This window comes from Rhinolophus hipposideros (genome assembly GCF_964194185.1).
Source record: "Rhinolophus hipposideros genome assembly, chromosome: 2".
Lineage (NCBI taxonomy): Eukaryota > Metazoa > Chordata > Mammalia > Chiroptera > Rhinolophidae > Rhinolophus > Rhinolophus hipposideros.
The window spans coordinates 88301747-88316506 of NC_138048.1; the positions used below are offsets into that span (position 1 = coordinate 88301747).

Genomic DNA, 14760 nt, shown 5'->3' on the forward strand with positions numbered 1-14760 from the left:
CCAGCAATGGCCTGTTGAATTTCTCTCATGCTGTGAATCTCTGACTTCTGCTGCTCCCTCAATTTTCTTTTCATAGAAGTGTAGATCAGTTGTGATGATAGGTGTCCCATGAGTCTATTTAATCAAAATGTATTTTGCTGTTTGGGCAGTTCTTGAGTATTGAGATGTAAAATTTCCACTTTGTAGATTTTGTAAACTAGATGTTTCATACCAGGTTCACTTGAATGAGGGTAAAAGGGAAGCAGAACTTTCCAAATAGAGGAATATGTGTTTATAATGAAAAATGGGCATCCTAACCTGTGATGAATGGACCAAGGAAACGTCTCGTCTTTGTAATACTCCCAAGCCAAGGTAGCTGTGTGATTCTGTGGAAGACAAGACATATTGTTTTTATTATATTCATTCCACAGATGATATGGAGTAAATAACATGTGACAGGTATTGCTAATCACTAATATTAAGATGATATGTCCTTTTACTCCCAATGTCCTTCACAGAACTCTATCAATAGAGGATGTTCAAAATGTTTGTTGTTGTATCATCTCATATTCTGTGAAGTTTAGTTGCTCCATGCTTGATACAACTATATTATAAAATTGAATTTTTGGAAAAATTTTGCTAGAAATCACTTGATGTATTATGAAGCCAAATAGAAATTTTCTCATGACTTGAGGCTATTGTGGAATGTTACTGCCACTGTACTTCTTCACTAGAATAAATTATTGAGAAGTGGCTGAATTGCCGTAACTAATACCTTGAGATTTTTTTTTCCCAGTGGTTGCCTGAAATGACATTTTAAATTTAGGCCAGTTTTTTTTTGCAGGACTGGATCTATTTGGGTAGTCCTGTAGTAAGTTTCGATACGTGCTAGAAAATCTATCCTGCTCCCAAATATTTCACCATAGCACTTAACATGACCATAGTTAAAATTTACGTTTTTGAGATTAAAAACTTCACTCCAAAATTTTGTTTTAAAATAAAAGTACACCAGAAAAAAGTTTATCTTTTATTAGTCTACAATATAACAATAATTTGTCAAGTAAAGAACACAGATCATGTAAATTTTTAAAATAATCAGTTTTATGAAAAAATAATGTATATGAGGTTCTTTCACTCAATTTATAGTTTAATGAGATTTGAAAAATGCATAATTGTATAATCATCACTGATGTCCAGATACAGAACCTTCCCCTCACCTTAAAAAGTTATCTCTTTGTATGTGATTATGTGTGAGCCATTTCTCTTGTTTCTTTTTGTTTTTAATCACTGGTTTTCAGTAATGTGATTATAATATGTGGTGGCGTGGTTCTGTTTGTTCATATTCAGCTTAGGTGCTCTTTTAAAATGTGACAACTTTTAAAATTTGAAACATTTTGATCATTCTTTCTTCAAATATCCTCCAGCTCCAGTTCCATTTGTATTAGAAAACTTGATGTTATCTCACAGGTCCCTGACGAACTGAAATGGTTCATTCTTTTCTCTTTTGAACTTTATTTTGGATAGTGTGTGTTTGTATGCCTTCAAGCCCGCTGATGTTTTCTTTTGCAGTTGCTAATCTGCAGTTAGTTGCATCCAATTATTTTTCATTCAATATAGTATTATATTATTCATCTCTAAAAGTTCTAAAGTTTTCATTTTTACATATTCCATTTCTGATCTCATTAGGTGTACATCCTTAAATCTCTGTAAAATTTATACTAGATGCTTAAGGTATATTTTTTTCTGATCATTCCATCATTTCAGTCATATATAGGTCTGTTTCTATTGATTTTTTTTCTACTGGCTATGAATCATATAGTCCTATTCTTTTGCATGCTGATTGCTTTTTAGTAGATGCAAGAAATTCTAAATTGTGTGGTTTTTAATGGTGATATTTTTCTTTAAATTGTTTTTAACTTTTTTTCTGGCATGGAGTTACATAGAATAAGTTTGATACTTTCAAAGCTGTGCTTTTTTACTTTTTATTTTGTTTTGTTTTGCTTTGTTTTGTTCTGAAGCAACCTTTACTCTAGGGCTACTGCATAGGTATAGCTCTTCTGAGCACTCTGTCCAATGCTGCACATATCAGAAAGTTTATCAACTCTGGCTGGTGGGAAACACAAATTCTTCTGAGACTTAGGGAGCTCTAGAGAATTTCCAACCTATTGTGTTTTAGTTGGTGTTTTCCTAGTTGATATCTCATGAAACTGTACTTCGTGTATACTAGATTTGTATTCAATGTAAGACTCAGGGAGTTACTTTTGCAGACTTCCAAAACTCTGTGTGCGTATTTGTATAACCCTTTCTTTTTGGATATTCTGCCTCACAAAATTTCCAACTTCCTTCCTTATCTCTAATTTCTGTCTTCAATTCAGCTAGATTGGTAGGCCCTGTTTAAATTCCTTGTTGATGCACTGTGATCTGCAAACTGATCCTCCATCCCCCACTCCTGAGTATTAATTGGGGCAATTTTAGGATTCACCTCACTTATTTTCCTAATTTCAGAGATTATAGTTACATGCTATTTTCCAATGTGTGAAATTTGTTCTGTTTCATACTTTGTTTAATTTTACAAATGTTTTTGGCAGAAAGATATTCCCATAGCAATTAATCTTTCATGCATAGTAGTAGAATTTCAGGTGAGTTTTGATGAAAGCGAAGCATAAGACTTCCAGAGGGATGGAACATAACCCTCAGGGGTAAATCTGAGGAGAGTATTAAAGCAGAGAATTCTGGGAAGCCATAATATAACAATAAAAGGCACTTAGGGATAAAGGAAGCAATGACAAATTTTACTCACTGTCCAATTTTCCATGTAAGAATATTCTATTTTAGTTATGTACATCTCAATGGAAAATTCTGTGAACTATTTCGCAAAGCTTTATAACTAATCATTACCTAAAAAATCCTCTGTCCAATGTCTGAACCACGGCAGAACAGGGATTCTAGGTTTGGCCTTAAGAAAACCTAAGATTGGGTTCCAGTTTTTTTTCTCTTCCATTCCTTTCTTGCTGCTCTTTTTTGAGCTGTTTTTTTTTACCTAATTTGGTGACTCTTCTCTCAGTTCTTGTTGTCTGTAGCTCCTTGTAGTCAAGATGTACAACAGCCTGCCAAGGTTTATTACTACTGTTGACCTTAAAGAAATAGATATTTTTTCCAGCAAAATGGGTTTATTCAGGAACAACAAAGAATTGCAATTAGGGTCATGCAGATTTAGGAACCATGCACCAAAGAAACAATCCATGTCCAAAGAAACAAAAATAGAAATGCTTTTTTTTGAACTTGGGAGGAGCTATTATAAACAAAGAGTCCATTGAAAGAAACTGAAAGTTCAAAGTATAGTGACTTTTTATGGGCTGAGTTATGGCAGTCTCCCATTGGCAGAGCTGTTACTGGACGAAAAGAAATCTTTCCTTACCCCTGCTGAGGTAGTAATGCAGTATCACTTTCTATGGTGATGCAAGGTTCTCTTCCAGTTGGGGTCAGTAGTGTGCTGTTGTGTGCCATGTGACTAAGACTTCTCTTTTCTAGCTTCTCAGCTCCCTTTTAAATGAGGTTTGTATTTATTAATTTTCACACTACTAAGCTTCCTAGTGCCACACTTTATTCTCTAAGAATATTCTACATTTATATCATAATTTGCAGAAGGCTCTCCGACACATATTTGAAAAAGCAACCTCTGAGATAGATATTATTTTCATAGCTTCAAATACCACCTATAAATTGAGAATTCCCAAAGCAGTACGTGTATCCAAGTTTCCTCTCCTAAATTTCAAATCTGGACATCCAACAACTTTCTGGACCCTTCCATTTAGACAAATTCCATACATTCTAAAGTGATTTCATCAATTTTCTTCACTAAAAATATTGTTGAAGGCAAATGCTTTTGAGGATTAAGACTAGAAAGTAAGGACAGGAAGGACAGGGGATTGCTAGATTTTATTATAAACATTAAAATATCTTTTATAAAAATGTACACATTGATTAGGTTTGTAGAATTTTAAAAACATTAAAAGTCAACAATGAAACAGGAAAATCTTATCTCCTATCTTGAAAAAAAAGCACATCCACGTGAAATTAGAATCCTGACACTATGGGGAAGTACAAAGCACTCTATAGAGTGTTGAACCCCAGCTTTCTGATAGTATGAGGGCCTATATTTTCTCCTTCATTTCATGTCTACTCTTTCCCTTCCATGATGATATCGTGCAAAATAAACCTCTTCTGTTTTTTTGTGTGTTTTGTTTTTTTTAATTTAAACGTATACACTAAACTACATTGCATGGCAAAGACACAAATCTTACCATCTTCAGCATAGTCTGTTTAGTAATGAACTTTGATAAAAAGAAAATTTTCTAAATACTAAGTAATAAATCATATGACATGATGAGCAGTGATGAAAGAATTCCTAATGTATGATGAGTCTGATTCCCTCCTTTGGTTTATATAATGAAATTTAAAACATCCCTTCAAGGTGAAGGGAATTATATTTCTAATATTTTAATCTTGTTGTGCATATTCAATTAAGGTTGTCAACATAGCAGAGTTGATTCTGTCTCTGCTAGTTGGAAATCTGCTATTACAGACCTTGAAGGAAATTATGCTCTGGTATAAGAGGAAGATTTGTATGTTAACTACATAGATACACAAGGGAAAGGTTGAAAATTAAGTTGAACAACTTACATGTTCACTCTGACTTTACTTGCTTCCAAAAAACCAAGTTAAATAAGTGTATTTATTTTAAAGCACATGTGGTAATCGATTCTGTTTAATTTAGATGAGACAGAACTTAGACTATCTGTATTATGACTTCATTTTGAAATAATTCTGGTGTTCTATTGCTTGAAGTAGTCTAAGGAGAACCAAGTGTTCATCTTAAACCATTCTCCTTGTTGTTGTAAGTTATAGCAAGCAGTGCGTCTTAGTGGTCAGACCTTATGACTTGATTTAGTGATACTGTGCATTCTCCTTTATACTAACTTTTTATAACCTCACATACTTTTGGTCACTGTATTTCTTTCCTCTGAGACTTTTCTTCCACATAACAAGTACTTCTGAGCTAGTTATATATTCTTACAGTTTATTCTTACCAACACATATTCTTTTATCTTCATTCTTCTTAGGCCAATGCAAGCAAATCAGTGTAAATGGACTCAAACATTTGCCATTTTCCTTTAAAAGAGTCGGGCCAATTGTGACAAAGGTTTTATGCTGCTATATTTAGCTTCTGTTGATAAATTTCTATTTAAGCTGTAGATTATAAACAAAGCCAACATTATGTTTGATATTTCTCTATAACATTTGAGCATCGAGACCAGTTATTTTATTTTATTTCAGCCTACAAATAAGTGACAGTAGAAGTTAATTTCCAGGATTTGAAAGATTAGAAGTATCCAAATATTGGGTTTTTTAAAATACTTTTTTAAATTATCATCTATTAAAAATAGCCAAAGCACAGACAGCCTGGATGGACCTGGAGGGTGTTGTGTTAAGTGAAGTTCCAGACAGAGAAAGACAGACACAACATAATTTTTATATGTGGAATCTAAAGAACAAAATAAATAAACAGAACAGAAACAAACTCATACATACAGAAAACATTTTGATGGTTGCAAGAAGGGAGTTAGGTAGGGGGTGAATGGAAAAGGGGAAGGGATTAAGTACAAATTGGTTGCTACAGAATAGTCACAGGGATGTAGTATATAGCATAAGGAATATAGTCAATAATATTGTAATATGATGGTGTCTGATGGGTATTAGATTTATCAGGGTGATAAATGGGAGAGGGATTATGGGACAGGGTGAAAAAGGTAATGGCATTAAGAAGTACAAATTAGTTACAAAATAGTCATGGGGAAGTAAAGTGAAGCATAGAGAATGTAGTCAATGATATGGTAATAATTATGTGTAGTGCCAAGTGGGTACTAGACTAGTCAGGGGGATAACTTCTTAAATTATGTAAATGTCTAACCACTAGGCTGTGCACCTGAAATTAATATAAAATAATATTGAATGTCAACTGTAATTGAAAAATTTTAAAAGGGGAAAAAACGTGAAGGGGAATAAGAGGTTCAAATTTCCAAGTATAAAACAAATAAATCATGATGATGTAATGTACAGCACAGGGAATATAGTTAATAATATTGTGATAACATGGTACAGTGTCAGCTGGTTGTGAACTTATCATGGTGATCCCTTCTCTAGGTATATAAATGTTGAATAACTATGGTGTACCCCTGAAACTAATGTAATATTGTATATTAACCATATTTTAATAAAAATCGTTTAAAAATAGACAAACCATATTAATAATTGAAGAATTAATTATAAAAATTCAGAACTGAAATGTTTTCTATAGGTAGCCGGAAAAATAGATGAGGGAAAATGTAGGTATGGAGAGGGGTAGGAACAAGACTTTCTTTTAATGTCATTTTGATTTGTGAGCTATATGATGCATTAAGTATTCGAAATAAACTGAAAGGCTTGTGGTAGTGGCATTATTCATTATCAAAATGGCTAAAAACAATGGTAAGTGTTCACTCCATGACCCAATCTGAGTAACCCAGACAGGGTGTTGTCTATTTTAATGACAATTGAGAGTGTTGTAAAAATTGCACAGATTTTGTGAAACAAACAAAAAAAAATGTACTACAGAACAGAAGATCATCCAGATGTACAGGCTGAAGGAAATATTTGAAAAGGAAAGACATAATAAGAGGAATCAGATGACACTGACGGATGTTTTCAAAAGAGCTGTCACATCATCCTTTCCTTTGGTTTCTGCAGATGCTGTGAGAACTAATCCTGATGATGAGTGATTTTACTTGAGATATCTGCAGATCAACAAGTATTCACTGGTAAATAAAGTTCCTTTCTCTCTGTTTTTTTTTTTCTCTTTTTCTTTTTTCCATTGAGCACAATGCATTTTGCCATTTTGAAGAGAAAAAAAAGTAAGTATTGCAAATTCAGCTTAACAGTAAAAGACTTGCCACGCAATTATTTTTGCTTTCACTTTATTAAATATTTAGGATTTATTTTAGCTCTATTTTTTGTAAAAGCCATATGTTTTAATATATGTTAAATAATAGACATTTAATATATTCTTGACACTCCTGATATATTTATTGATAATAAAAAATTGTTTGGAACAAATCCATAACGATTTGGACTACTTAACACATATCCATATTATGTAAATATATTAGGTACCACAATATCTTCTTTATCTTTTATTATTGTGCTCTTCACATTTTAAGCTATCAAATAATAGCAACATTAATCTAGAGCAAGACCAGTCATGGACAACCATGTGAAGTAATATTTCAATGCAATTTAGCATCTTGCGTAAATATACTAAATTCTAATTTCGATTTATAAGAACATTAGAGAATATTAAACCGGAAGTTACTCTATTTCAGGTGAAAAGATTTACATTGATAAAAATCTAGCAATTGTTTCAACATCGCAGAACTAATTAGTAGACTGAGCTCCAGAATCAGGCTTTGTCTTTTTAGCCCAGTGTTCTTCCTTCTAACTCAAAAAATCAACTTGCTTTTAGGAAGATTCTTCTGTGAAAATTATGATATACATTTAAATCTATCCAACTGATCTTAAGACACACTCATGGGATTTAACATTGGGTTTAGTCAGAAAAAGTAATTTTTAAGTCATAAGAATTGTTGATTATAATTACATACAGGAATGGCTCCTGGACATTCCAAGTTTAGAATCAAAGGAGAAAGGAATGTGAGGAAGAAAATCACAATGAGGCCTCTCTGAAAACATTTCTGGAGCAAAACAAAATAATCAAAAGTATTCAAGAAAGAAGATGACTTGGAATACAAAGGAAAATGGTAAGCAAAGAAACAAATGCAACTGATATTTAGTACCTAAATGTTGATGTATAACACTGACTAACTAAAATGAAAATCAAAAAGCTAGATGGTCTGGACATAGCTGTTGGCAAGGATTAAGAGAATAGGAGGAAAATGAAAGCATGAGAAAATTCTTGCCTTATTTGGAAAGACGTTGTAGTTAGTGATGAACTTCAGATTTTGATATAAAACTGTACTGCACTGTACTCAAAAGGGAAATAGGAAAAAAATAAGATATATAGTTTCCAAATCACCAGATGAAAGCAAAGAAACAGAAAGACAAATACAATAGAAATATTGAAAATAAAAGAATGGGAAGCAATAGACAAGGCAAATGTCTATCACACCACTGTAGGTTGAGCAGTATTAATCTGAGATACAGTAATATCTAAGGTCCAAAGATCCTAATGGAAGATAATTTTTTGTAATAAAAAGTTATGCTGGCAAAAATACAAGGAGAATGTAAAAAAATCAATGATAATTAATTAACAACTTTAATGAGTTTCCCCAAATCCACAGAACAAGTTTCTCAGCCATTTTTACATCATACAGTAGCTTTATGTAAATTTTATTTTATTTATATATTTATTTATGTAAATCACTTAAATATTTTAGAACTAATTTTTTTAACATGGTAGACTGGACCTAAATACAATACCTTACGAGTAGATTGTCCTTACCCTTCACTCATATTTAAATCCAGGCCATTTGGTGCCATACTGGAATAATGAACTGTAAATTGTTGAGTGTTTGCTATTTGTTCTGGCAGTGAATTAGAAGCAGAGCATGAGTGGGCAAGGGCAAACGCTGCTTCAGAAGTTTTCAAATTCTAACAGACAATTTTTCATTTTTTCTCAAAATGTATTCAGCATTTATGTGAATCTGTCAACTAACCAGATTCTTTAGAAAGAGGGTTTTTGAAATATGTAACAGCTATGGTGGCCAAAGAAATTTTAAATAAGAAGTTAACAGTATTTTTCTAGCTCTAAAAATAGTAAGAAATTCTTCGGTGTTTCAGTTCTAATTTTTCTTCATGCTGATTAAATGAGATTTTAATCTTAGAAACAACCCTACTATGTTTTATTTCTCATTTTATTGGCACATCCGATCTTTATTTGTGCTTTAATGACACAAAGGAATGGCCATTACAGAACTTAAAATGAAGCCTCACTCTTGGGGCCCATGCCACAGGACCACTAAAGGCAAATTGGTTTATGAGTCATAGTCTGCTGGTGGTAATTAATTTCTCTTCAATCATGTCACACACGTATCTTGTTCAGTGTCAAGAAAAACTCCAATCAAGAAAAACTTCCACAAAAATAAATGTCATCCACATTGTAACTGACTAGAATATATATATATTTTTATCCTGAGGAAATAGCTCTCCACAATATAGATGATTGCTATGATAGAATACCAATATCATGAGTTACACCTTTGCACTAATACGCATAAGTACACTGTTGGATTTAGAAATATTAAACTGATAGATTTAATGTCTATAAAATATTTGTACCTATATATGACTTTACTGTCAAATTGTTCGAGCAAATAATCCATTTGTAATTTCTCCCGCAATAAAAACTTTCTAATTACTACACTAAAAAATAAAAAATAAAAATTCCTAATTAAAAATCTAAAAATGTATATCTTTATTATTTTTAAAGACAGTCAATTTTTTCTGAATATATAATTTGAGGAATTTTATAACGATAATTCTTTTTTAAGTAGATTACTCGGTTATAAAGTTATTCTTTTTAAAAAGGGCATATACATAAACACATGTGAATTGATTACATTTTTTAAGTACTTTCACATACTCCCACAAAATGAAATCTGTTTTCATACTAAAATTATTAATGGCTACTAACAATTAGGTTTTTAAAGAGCCTTATAATTTTTTAAATTGTGAAAGTCTGAATCATGTAGGGTAAAGCAGGGTTGGCAGATGGGTGAAGAGAGAACAATACACAAAGCCAAAAGAAATGCCTGGAATGCGACTGATTTTTGGACTTTGTGCAAACACATAGGGTGATGCCGACAAAGGAGGCTGCAGAGAGAATATAATAACAAATCAAATTTTGCTGTTTTAAAGTTCAAAAAGCAATTTTATAACAATGTGAAATGCTGTGAATTTAGTTTACAGTTTGGTCAAGGATAGTTCACCTTAAGTGCTCTCAGATACTTCTCTTGCCCTTTTCACCTTAATTGGTCACTTGCCCAGAATGGATTGTGTTTATAAATCATAAAATGCTTCTTCCATGACTTTAGTGGCCTCTAAACTTGTGTGAAATTTATATGTTTAAGTCTTGTCCAAAACGAATCACATCTGGGTTTTTGTTTTTTGTTTTTTGTTTTTTTTTGAAACTGTGGCCAACTTAAAACATTCAATACAAAATGAGAACTAAAAATGCTTCAGCTGGCTTAATAGTGCAGAAGAAAAGGATAGGAAAGGATACACAGTTTTGACACTATGGACAGTAGCCCATTATTTTAGCAGTTTAAGTATCAGCAAAAATTACTAAAACTGAAATTTGGATACATATCACCAAGTGGCCACACTGTTTCAATCATGAAGTGAAGAGTACCATTCTTTCTCTCTTACGACAATGACAATAAAAAGCCTTCATTTTAACTATAAAGGAGAATTAACAAAGTTTTATGAGACCTAATATTAAGGAAACTCTCATTAATTATACATAAGCTTATTATACAAATGAGATTGTAGTAAATCAGGCCCAAGTCAAATAGTATTGAAGAGCTAAAATACTTACATATTTTCCCTTTTTTTTCCTGCTTATTCCACATAATTCTTTAGGGCATATTTGTTATTTCCTGATTTTTGCTATAGTGTTTTACTTCATAGGAATTGCAGACTGAAAAAAATATTGTAGTGTTAGTTTTGGTAGGATACTCTGTGTTAACGAATACATCCCCAAAAGGAAGAAGCTACTTTTCAGCTGGCAGCTCTTCTCTTGTGGTAATTCAGGGACCCAAGGTCCTTTCAGCTCATGGCTCTGCCAATCCAGAGGCAGGGCCATTCATTTCTTTTTTTTTTTTTTTTTTGGCTGTTTTACCATGATCCATCTGTCACTCTGATAAAGCCTATAGACCCTTTTTTTAAGTATAATATTTTTAAATACATTTAACATATATAGTTGTAAAGGATAGTAATTACATTGACAAATACTTATCAAAATGTGCATGAAATGAATTTATGATGTGGTAAATACATGTATTTTTTAATTAACATTAAATAACTAAATCTAGCAGCACAGTTCTAATAACCAACATAATTCTGAAGTAGTGATGAGGGTAAACAATATTTTGAGATATCTGCAGCAGCAGAAATATGATATGAAGTATCTGTGATTTCAACTGGCAACCAAGTCACATATCACTAATACTACTGGGATTTGTTTTGATTGCCATCAAAAGTAAAAAGAAATGCTAACTTTCAGTTAGCGGCTAGTTAAAAGAGGTAATGTTTTTTCCCATCCAAGTTCATGAAACTCCTGAATTCTGTCCACAAGCCCCTTTGGGCAAAGAACATATGATCTTGTCCGCTCTGAACCAGCAGGAGGGAAAGTGATCATGAAGAAGGTCCAGGAGGTCTTTCTTCCTTTATAAATTATGTCCCCCAAATGCAAAACATGACTTTTCATTGGCCATTATTCAGTAATAGCAACATGTAACTATAATGGAGATGATGTAAGGGGAATACAGATTTTGGATAGTAGTAAGCTTACAGGAATTATAAAGTATCTATAAAAATTACTTTCTATGAATCTTGCTTGGACTAGGATATTGGAATTCATTGAGTCAACTCAATATTTACATGGAACTGACAGTGTCCTAGGTGCTAGAGATACTGTAGTGAATAGCTAGATAAAGCTTTTCTGTTCATAGAGATTTCATTCTTATTGGGGTAGAGGATGTGGAGAGAAATACACAGACAAGGAACTATATAGTAAATCGTATAGTATGACATATCTGAGACACCATCTGAGATCAATAAACATTTGTTTCTTGAGTAAGGTTTTTCTATGTCTTCTTATAAGTCATGCCAAATATTCAGAGGATCACAACTATCAAAAAGATAATCTTGGTCCTAGGAATGGGAAGAACTGAACCTAAATGAAACAACCAGCTTTTTAGATATAGACCCACACTAGGACAATGGGAGGGAAGGCACAGATTTTGTGGAAAATATTTTCTAGTAGTCCAGTCAGTCAATTTACAGACCTGAAAGGTGTCCAATTTCGATCCTATTGAGTCCCTAGCTCTTTAAAATTGTACTTTCCTTGTGCTTTCTACCCTTTTAATGTTTCTGTCTTTTAGTTTCTATGCCCTTTTTGATTTATTATTAACCTTACTAAAGTGTACTGTCAAAGTGGGATTAAATTACTATTACAATAATGTAGTATATGGAGCAAGAATTATTATCTGGCTCTTGAACATTATATTTCTAGAAACAAGCTGGCTTTTTACCTAATAACAATATATTAATGACTCATATTTGTGTGTTGCAGAGAAGGCAGATAAGTGTCTGATAGAGCCTAGATAAGTGCCTGATGGTAATGCCAAGGAAGAAAAGAATGATTGTCCTTAGAAATTAAAAAAAAGAAAAAACATCCAAGTAGAGTTAAAGTTCAGGCTGGGATCTGGGGAATAGATAGTATTTCTACAGATAGAGACCTATAACAATGGTATCACAGAAAATGCTATGAAAAAAAGGAATAGCAAAAAAAAAAATAGCTAACAAGCATGTTCTAGAAATGATGACTGTCTGGGTTGACCTATAACAATGGTATCACAGAAAATGCTATGAACAAAGGAATAGAAAAAAAAAGCTAAGAAGCATGTTCTAGAAATGATGACTGTCCTGGGTTGACTATAATATAGGGTTCATGAAGCAGAATAAAATGGGTCATCTGGAAAATGTTGTAAGGGTCAGATTATGGATAAACTTGAGATTCTGCCAAGCTTTGGGTATGTACACACACACACACACACACACACACAACACACACATACACACACTCACATTCACACACATCCCTGGTAACAAAATAACTGATGGTGTATCATGAGGAGCAGAGAGGAAAGAGAGTGACTGGTTAGATCACTACTGTGAAATCCAGAGAAGAGTGGATAAATTCCTGAATAAGGCATTGGATACAGAGGAGAAATGATGAATTAATTAGAGAAATAATTTAGATTTAGAAGGAATAAGTAATAACAGCCAGTTTGTTTTCAAGAATAAATGAAAAAAAAGGAAATTGACAGAGTGGTTTCTGGTTGATCGACCTAGAGGATAGTATGCTTTACAAACCATGGTGGAGAACAAAGGCAGTGAGACACTGAGGGAAAGAAGATAATAGGCTTAGTTAGAGACGTTTAGGTTTGCTGTATAAGCAAGACAAGCCTTTTACACTCAGAGAAACAGTTGAGGGTGTAAGTCTGAAACTTAAGAGGGGCCAGGGTTTGAGTCATAAACCTCCTGGGAACTATTTGGGAAGTGTGAGTAATATCAGTTAAAAAAACCTGTCAAATAGAACATCAGTCAATTTTAAATCACCTAGAGAAGCAGTTCCACTGAGCAACCATGACCTTTTCATACTAGCTGCAATTTTTTTTTTTCTATTTAACTAAATAATAGATGAGAAAAAAAAATATCAAAAGACTTGTTAGAGAAAGGTTTTTATAAATGTGCCCTGTTATATTTTCAGGGACAAGATTAAAGTACAATTTTATTTTCCCTTTTATTACTGATTTTTCTTTTTAAATTATCACATGTGTCATTGTCAATAGTTTCACTTCAATATTCAAGGACAATTTGAGGGCTCAATGAGTAAATGCCTCATACAGCAAAATTGGGTCACATGTCCATTCCTGAACCAATCACAGGGAAGGGAGAATGGGATTACCCCTTTGACCATCATTCTTTTCCCCAAGGAAGAGTGAGATCTACCTCATCAAGGTATATTGGATATGTGTGTATATTGGACATGGGATAGTGGTTACCTGAAAAAAATCAGGATTCTCTAGGAAAGAAAGGAGTAGTGGACATTGTGAAAGCAAAAAGTAGTAATAATAGTTGATTATCTGGCTAAGTGAATAAATAACAATAACAACAAAAGTTCATTTCAACACTTATTATTGCATATTATTCTAAAATGCATTAGTTCTTATTTGAGTGAATAGAATTTATAAAGTATTTTGTCTCTAGGGTTATCACTTTCGATGAGCATGAATCATCATTACAAAAAAAAATACACATGTAAAAAGTGTAGAGAATTGAACTGAATATAACATCAGGAAATATACTGGAAGATACTTTAATGAATTTTAATGATATATTTATAGTATTTTAAGAATGTAATTCCACAAGGAAGAGATGATTTTTGTGTTCACTGGTGAATGTCCAGTGCCTAACAATGCCTTATACACAATGGGCTCTCAATACATGAATAGATGAGGAAATATGTATATCACATTAGTTGTGATTTTTATTCCTCTCTGAAAAAAAAAAGAATTCTCTTTATGTTCTATCTGATTATTAGGCATTTAATTCTCTGATTCTACTATTCCCTTTTGTAAAGTTCTTTCTAAATTTAACTATGTGTGGTCCTCTCATTTTCCCTTCTACCTCATCCAAAGTTCTGGGTTTCATCATATTGCTTGTTTCCCTTCTTGACTTTCAAATATCCTGGTATAATTTGTTATAAGTTTGCAGAACTATATTCTTTTTGATAGTCAACTTCCTTGAACTCCACTTTCTAAGAGAAGCCCAAGGATTCATTGTACAAGTTTCCAAGCTTGATACAATTAGCTTCTAAAGTTAATTTTCTTAACCTTGCCAACATTTCTATTTCCTTCCCTTAGGGAAAGGAATTCAATTTCA

General features: G+C 32.7%; 1 long non-coding RNA gene across 5 annotated transcripts in view; it reads left to right on the forward strand.

Moving 5' to 3' along the window:
• Nucleotides 1-14760, forward strand: part of LOC308488727 — a 521148-nt gene that overhangs the window by 441677 nt on the left and 64711 nt on the right. For all 5 annotated transcript variants that reach the window (XR_013991939.1, XR_013991940.1, XR_013991941.1 and 2 more), the window contains 2 exons: nucleotides 6766-6836; nucleotides 7679-7832. This is a non-coding gene — a long non-coding RNA (uncharacterized lncRNA). The remainder of the gene's footprint in view (nucleotides 1-6765; nucleotides 6837-7678; nucleotides 7833-14760) is intronic.